This window comes from Pinus tabuliformis, chromosome 1_2 (genome assembly GCF_031772625.1).
Source record: "Pinus tabuliformis cultivar Carrire ecotype Pingquan chromosome 1_2, CPIR1, whole genome shotgun sequence".
Lineage (NCBI taxonomy): Eukaryota > Viridiplantae > Streptophyta > Pinopsida > Pinales > Pinaceae > Pinus > Pinus tabuliformis.
The window spans coordinates 722,163,276-722,171,248 of NC_142298.1; the positions used below are offsets into that span (position 1 = coordinate 722,163,276).

At 36.8% G+C, this 7,973-nt stretch overlaps 1 pseudogene; it reads right to left on the bottom strand.

Annotated features, from left to right (window-relative positions):
* Positions 1-5,923: 5,923 nt before the first annotated feature.
* On the bottom strand, positions 5,924-7,259 carry LOC149207792 (DNA replication complex GINS protein SLD5-like; annotated as a pseudogene).
* Between the last annotated feature and the right edge of the window lie 714 nt (positions 7,260-7,973).

A 7,973-nucleotide genomic window follows, 5' to 3' on the forward strand; every position in this document is an offset into this window, starting at 1 on the left:
GAGGTGTTTTGGTGCAAGGGGGGACATTGAAAATTTCGCTGAATCCCACTATGCTTACCCACAAGTGGAAAACTATGAAAATTTTGTCGAAGAAGTAGAGAAAGAGCACACAGATGCTCTTGAATCCCCCGTACACAACTAGAAGATGATGAAAATTTGGTGAATGCAACAACAAAGCTTTTTTATGACAGTAAAGTTCCCATTGGAGCAGTCACTGCTATGGTGAATCTAGCAATTGATATTATGAATGTAATTTTTCATGAAGAATTATTGGTTAAATATGAATGGTTGGAAATGATGCAACAAAAACATCATATTGAAATGGTACTATTTGGTGAAAGAAACCCACTCGAGTCTAAAAACCAAGTGGAGGAAAACCTATCTGTAGTAGCACATGTTAGTAAAGAAGTGGAAGAGACAAGGACATGGACAGAGCTACAAGCAAAGGAAAATAAGGAAGCCCACCAAGAGAAAACGAAGGTAGAAGCAGAGACAAAGAAGGATGCGCAATAGGAGAAATATCTCACTTCATAGTAGAAGGAAAATAACCAATGTGGTTCTATAGATATTTTTAAACTTACCATTGATGTCCAATGTGTAGGTAAACATAATGATTATGAAGAAGAATTAAGTTTCCTTGAAGCATGGTTTGCAACACCATGTTCAGATGAGGTCTACATAGAAGCTACATATATGAATGTTCAAGACAATATGCTTGATGAACACATCAATGAAATTTTTAGGTATTGGAGTTTTGAAGAGATAAAATTTTATTATCGTCATATGTTGTGGTAGATTGATGATGAAAAGTACACTATAAAAGATAATATGTGGCAGAGACCCACATACAGGCCATTTTTTGAAGAAGTCCACAACATGTTTAGACAACCTGAAATGATGGAAGACTTGCACCAACAAATGAAGAAACAAATATTTGAAGGACACAAGAAAAAGAAAAAATTAAAATAATTTAGAGGCTATAGGATTTGGAAGAAAAGAAAAAGAAAGGGAACTTGTAATTTTTTTTAAAATTGTAAGCCTAGCGGAGACATAGACTAGTAGGAATTTAATTGAATTTTTATGTGGTTGTAATTAGCGGGAACGTTGGAGAATATAATTCCAACCACCTACTAAGTTGCAAAACCATCCCTCCGAGTGTCATATTTAAGTTTCAGTTGGTCCAATTTAGTTTAGTCTCACTGCAGTAATTTAATGTTGATGTCTCTAATGTAATCTTATTTGATTGATTTGTAATATTGATTCGTAATATTATTTAAAGTCATAGAATTTTAATTTGATGACTACTCTAGAAATAATTGCTTGCTCAAGCATGTACAATTAACTTAGTGAGATTCTCTTCCAACATCTTATAAGAAATGAGTTTCGCTTCATTACACAAGGGTTTTATCTAATGTTCAAACATATTTAACTTCAAATATTCTAACATTTTTTTTATATCTTTAATGTTTTTTAAATGATATACTTGTCACATGTTGTGCCATGTATGTGGTTGTAATTAAGGGGGAGTTTTAGAGAATCTAATTCCAACCACCTTGTAGGTTTCAAAACCGTCTATCCAAGTGTCCTAGTTTAATTTCAGTTAGTCCAGTTTAGTTTAGTCTCACTACAATCATTTAATCTTGATGTGTCCTATGTAATCTTATTTAACTAATTTGTAATATTGAGAAGTGCAATCCTCTGCTCCATTGTTTTCATTTTTTGACATGGGAGTCAACATCAACATGGATGTTAAACAATCTGAGTTGACGAGAGTGAATAGTTGATAGAATTAATTTTTCCAGTTTGACGTCTCCTATGGACCAAGTCAACTAGTAGACTTTCCTTTGTAGTTCTTCAACTTAGCCAAAAAGAATTTTGATGTTATGAGGCACACATATTTGTCTAATTGCAGAGACTTCTTAGCTTATCAATAGGTTAGTTGATTGAATTAGTGAAGTGCCCTAATCAACAATAATGAACATGTCTAGATCCCAATCGATGAGGTCAACAATGTCGATTGAGCTGACAAGGCTCAAAAGAATGTTCCTTAAATTAATGGTCAAAGTCGAATTCACCAATATTTTTGGTTGAGTTAACAATCAACAAGGTAGTCGGTCGCCTCAACATCATCCTTCTAGTCGACCTTTATTTCTTCAAGTGGATCAAGTCTGGTTTAGTTAAGTTTTGCATTCAACAATAATGTAGGTTGGTCATATTCATGGTTGTTGAAACTTCATTAATTTTTTTGGAATGTGCATGTGTATACCCTCGTACATTCTCCGAACAATCTCTAGATCTCTGGAAAGTCAGTAGACTTGCTTCTTTATACTAGATGTGTGGTACCTGCAGTGATAACAAATTATGTTCTATGAATATAGTTACGAGGAGCTCTTTTGACTATGGGTTGGCTTGCATTCTCACTATCTCCTCAGCTTTTAGTTTGCAGTGCACGAGACATTTATTGAACGAGTTCCTCTCCAAAGTTTCATATGGTTTGAGAAACGTTCCCCACCACCACCTCTCCATGCACGTACTTGTCACTTATTTTCCCTTTTACTGCACATTATTTTCATCCTTCAGCCACCTCGTTGACACCATTATTTTTTTTGCCCATTCTCCTTGGAAAATCTGGCTTGCACCAAGCTCGTACTCTTATAAAACTAGGATGGCATATAGCATATATAAAAAAGCACAACATAAAATATATAAGAAATGGCAAGGTAATTGCAGCAGAGTCAGGCCCATAAGTTGCAAAATGTTTCAAAGTTCAAATATTATCTATGTATATACTTGTTCTTACTCCCTGGTGTAAGAGAGAGTATATACATAGATAATATTGTGGGAAATAGTGGGGCTGAAATCATAGGAGCGTTTTTCTTCATATAAATCTAGGTTAGTGAAGTCATATTAATAGAAGTGTCAATAGAAGCCTTATATATCTTCATTTGATCCAAATCTTGGGGGGGGCAAGTGCTGGGTAATTGTCACACTTGGAAACGAAATAAGAAGAACAACACAGTAAACCAATCCAAAAAATAAATCATAAAAATAATTTTTTATTAGATCAAAATGATGGTTGCAACTATATTGTGGTGGGCAATCTGGCCTCTTACAAAGTGAGACTAGTTATTTGTACTGTTTCTTTTTTGTTACACTATCATGGGTAAATACCATGGGCGAGTTATTTATGGCCTTTAGTTCAATTACTATGGGTAAACAACATCAACAAAATTCCATTCAGACCATTCCTCCCCCCTTAGGGAGAAATGGTTCTCATTGCATGAAGTTCCATCCAGAGAAGCCTTTGTTGAAGGTGAATTGTTGATGACCAAGTGATGTTGAAGACAAGTGTTTTTCATGGTTGACCCATAACTAAAGGATTGTGGGTGACCCATAACCAAGGGTTTGTGGATGACCCATAACCATGATGCATGAAGATCTGAGGATAGAGATAACCTGTAATGCTTTCAAGCCAACTGTGATATTGACAACGTGTGGCCAAGCAAATAGATTTTAAGGAAAATGGTTTTGTGCAGTTGACCCATAACCATGATGAATGAAGAGCCAATGATGCAAGAGCAAAACCACCCCAAGTCAAAATTGAAATTCGTGAACCTTCCAGAATGTTAGCATGGCATGAGAACCATATTTGATCATGAATTTGTTAATTGTTTATTAATGAATTAATATTTTAAGAGATTGTGAGTGATTTTAGGAATTTGTTACGAGATCCTAAGAGAAAAGATTGGATCTGAAATGATCCATTCAATGTATTGTATTCGTTATAAAATATAGTCTTCGTGCATTTGTAGGGGAGGCTAGACACCATGTAACATCAAGAGTGAGAGAGAAATCTGGCTCATGGAAGCATGTTGTAATTCGAGCTCGAACCATTAACAAAATCAATGTAGTTTTATGTATTCAGTTCATGTATTATTTGTGTACATTTATTGACATAAGTTACAAGTTTAAACATATATTCCGGGTGAGGTTTTTGGCAGTGAGGTATGAGCGATATTGCATATCACATTTAGGGAAAAGAGTTTGGATCTGCGATGAGTCAGTCTTGTGAAATGCGGTAAACCGTGGACTGGATATGTGTGCTACAACTCAATATTGCGATCCAATTGGGAATTGTATTGCAGTTTATTATTGTGAACAATGTGCGATGTGGAAATTAATCAAGTTCCATAGGCCCGTAACCCATAGGTTATGCGTGTGGAAGAAAGTTGAAGCTTTGCTGTGCATTGGATAAGAAGGCAGTTTTTCTATCATCAAGTGGTATCAGAGCAGAAGAAGATTCTGCAGAAGGAGGTGAAAATTTAAAAAGGTATGGTCTTTATATTTTTGTGTAGTTAGCGGTAGAGAAAGGTGAGAGGATTGCAATAGCCTAAGAGAAAGTAGTGCTCAAGAGAAGCTGAGAATAACTTCCAACTGTGGTTGGGCAGAATTTGTTGAGGCAGCTCCATAGTTGTGATTCTGGGTAGAGTTGCCTTAGAGATAATAATTCTAGCAAAAGAAGTGTTGGGTAGAATTGTTAGTTAGCAAGAGGTTCGAGGAGAGAACCATAGAGCTTGCCAAAAGACCAAGTCTAGAGGAGAGATTGGTGAGGTAAGTGGCAGTAGGGAGAACTTGTTATTGCAGAGGCTGATTGCAGCTCACAAGTTAAGCTGTTATGAAGGCTAGAATAATATGACGAGGAGGTCATAATTTTTTTTTACCTGAGGAGTCTGATGCAGGAGCAAAACCACCCCAAGTCAAAACTGAAATTTGTGAACCGTCCAGAACGTCAGTGTGGCATGAGAACTAAATCTACTCACGAATTTGTTAATTGTTTATTAAAAAAATTACTATTTTAAGATATTGTGAGTGATTTTAGGAATTTGTTACGAGATCCTAAGAGAAAAGAATGGATCTGAAATGATCGATTCGATGTGTTGTATTGGTTATAAAATATAGCCTTCATGCATTTGTAGGGGGGACCAGACACCATGTAACATCAAGAGCGAGAGAGCAATCTGGCTCATGGAAGCATGTTGTAATTTGAGCTCGAACCATTAATGAAATCGATGTAGTTTTATGTATTCAGTTCATGTATTATTTTTGTACATTTATTGAAATAATTTTTAAGTTTAAACATATATTATGGGTGAGGTTTTTGGCAGTAGCGTGAGGTATGAGTGATATCACATATCGCATTCAGGGAAAACAGTTTGGATCTGCGATGAGCCAGTTCTGCGAAGTGCGGTAAACTGTGGAGTGGTGATATGTGATGCGACTCAATATTGCGATGCAATTTGGAATTGAATTGCACTTTATTATTGTGAAAAATGTGTGCTATGGAAATTAATCAAGTTCTATAGGCCCATAACCCACAGGTCATGCGTGTGGAAGAAAGTTGCAGCTTTGCTGCGCATTGGTGAAGAAGGCGGTTTTTTTGTCATCAACCAAGGATAAAGATACCCTCCAATGTTGGTGGGCCAATGGTGAGGGGGATAATGTGTGGCCGAGAAAATGGACTTTGTTGGCAAATGGTTTTGTGTGGTTGACCCATAACCATACTAAGATAGTTCACTTGTCGTCCACGTGGTAGGGATATGGTGGATTATCTATGTGATATCCATTTAGATGTTAGAAAGGCCTTCTAAAAGTACTCAAGTTTCACCTGAAATTCCATAGCCTATAATCAATCAATCATATCCATCAGATTTAACATCAAGAGTACTAGTAGGAATATTTGCACAAATGTTGGATATGAACTACTTTGAATAATAAGAGTCAAGCATCCAATGTAGTGTTGTTTCCAAGTAAAAAATCATTTGGTTTGAAAGAATCATTAAAATAGATGAGATAGTAGGAAAACTTGTTTCCCATGGATGTACCCAATTGTGAGACCAAGGAGAGAGCCATCATTTGAAGTCAATCAATCCACTTCCTTGTGCGAATTAAAATCTAGAATGATTGTGGTCACAACTAGAGATAATATGCATAGCCTTTGGAGGAGAAAGAGAAAAGGTCTTGTATGAAACGATCCACTTGGGCCCCTGCTCTTGCAGAAAATGAGTCTGTCCAATTGTGCTATAGGTACCATGTCATTTTCTTCACTTGAATTGGCTTGCGTGATCATAGATTGGTAGCCATGTGGAAATTTGCTTTAAACATAATGTTCAAATTTTTTATTTGCAGAGAATCTGTACATTTTTCAACAAACTTTTGTTCTGGTTAAGAGAGCCTATTCTAGAGATTCTCTATTATTGAAATGTGAATTACATACTTTTCAATCTTTTGAAGGTGAGTCCATAGGTAGGACCTCAAAAAAAATAGTGTGTGGTCCAACTCTAGGAGACAAAAATAGCATAAGGTCGTCAGTTCCACTTTTGACAAATGCTTTGATAGCCTCTTCTAGCAATTGTATTTTCTCTCTAGAGTGCTAAACCAGGTCATTATGGAAGGTGAGAATTTTTGGAGCAACTTTCTCATTTCTCTAGGCTCAATTCAGAAGCTTAACATTGGTAGTGGTCCGAGATACATCTGCAGTGTCTTCTTGTGTCCAAAATTCTTAAGAGGAGGTATTATACGGTCTGAGGTAAGAGGTTGTGCCTTCCTCATTCTCCATTATTGTCTGGGAATTTGTATCAACAAATTTAAGCTATGATGGTTGAATAAACTCTAATTACTCTACTATTGGAAGTGGTTCAACCAATCAGGTGTTTATAGTTGGGGTTTGTTGATTATAGATATCATTACATGGTTTGCACTACATTTGGATCAGGGAAATTCGTTGTCCAAAATTGCATAATAAGATAAAGATGGTGTACCAATCAAGATGTTCATGAGAAATTTTACCTCTATTACCCTTACTGGAGCCATAATTATTCTTAATCCATACCACAGTTACACCAAATTACCATTGGTTACATGGTTGCATTCCATTAAAAGAAGGAATACAAATACATACAATAACAAGAAATAATTTGATAGAATTCTTTGCTTGCAGGTGACAACCAAACAAGTTCAGGATGAATCCTCAATGTATCATCTAATGCATGGCAATGGCTAAGAGCTTTGAGTTCTATATGCACTTCCTTTTTCCTTGAAACCTTCATCGCTCCAAGGGTTGGCCCTATTCTAAAGGAGCCATCGATTTCAATGACCTCCATGTTAATGTTATTGAGTCGCTTCACATCAGTGGTGCAGAAGGGTCCTTCGTGGTTGCAGGAGCTGACGATGACCTTGAAATGCATAACGTTGGGGTCCATGCATGCCTATGTATCATGGTGCATATAAGGGCCTAATTTTTCATGATGCCAATTCCCACCATAAAATCGCCTTTGCTAATAATTTCATTAATGACCACTACAAAAGCATTCTCAATGCCTTGTCCTTGGCATCATCAGTAAACTAACCACCATTCATTCCGTTGAAGGGATTCACAACTATGGTTGGCTCCAATGTTTATATTCCCTTGAGCATTTATTTCTTGCACTACCATTAATTGTTGCATGTGCAAAGGTTCAAGGGTATGATCTACAATATACTAGAATGGGGTGAAAACAGAGAGTTGTGTAGGGTTTGAGCCTTGAATAAGCTATTGTGCAACTCTATTGGGAATCAGTAAGAAAGCCCTCGTCTTACACCTCCTATTAGTTTTTGGCTATGTGTTATATCTTTTCCATGACTATTGTTCCCTGTTCATTGCACCGAGCGTAGTAAGGGGGTCTTGGGGGGTTGACAACCCCCTTGCCAGGGGTCTTAGATGGGGGGAGGTAGTCCCCCTACACGAGGTCCAGGGCAATGCCCTAGGAATTTTGTATTTCCTATATATATGCATACCCAAGGATGGGGGGAAGACCTAAAGATGGTGGTTTTGTGCATGGGTTTTGCACATGGTTTTGGGCATGATGGATTTTTAGCCAAGATATTTTATAGATCTAGTTAAGGGAACTATGGTTATGTTTAATCCAGGTTTAATG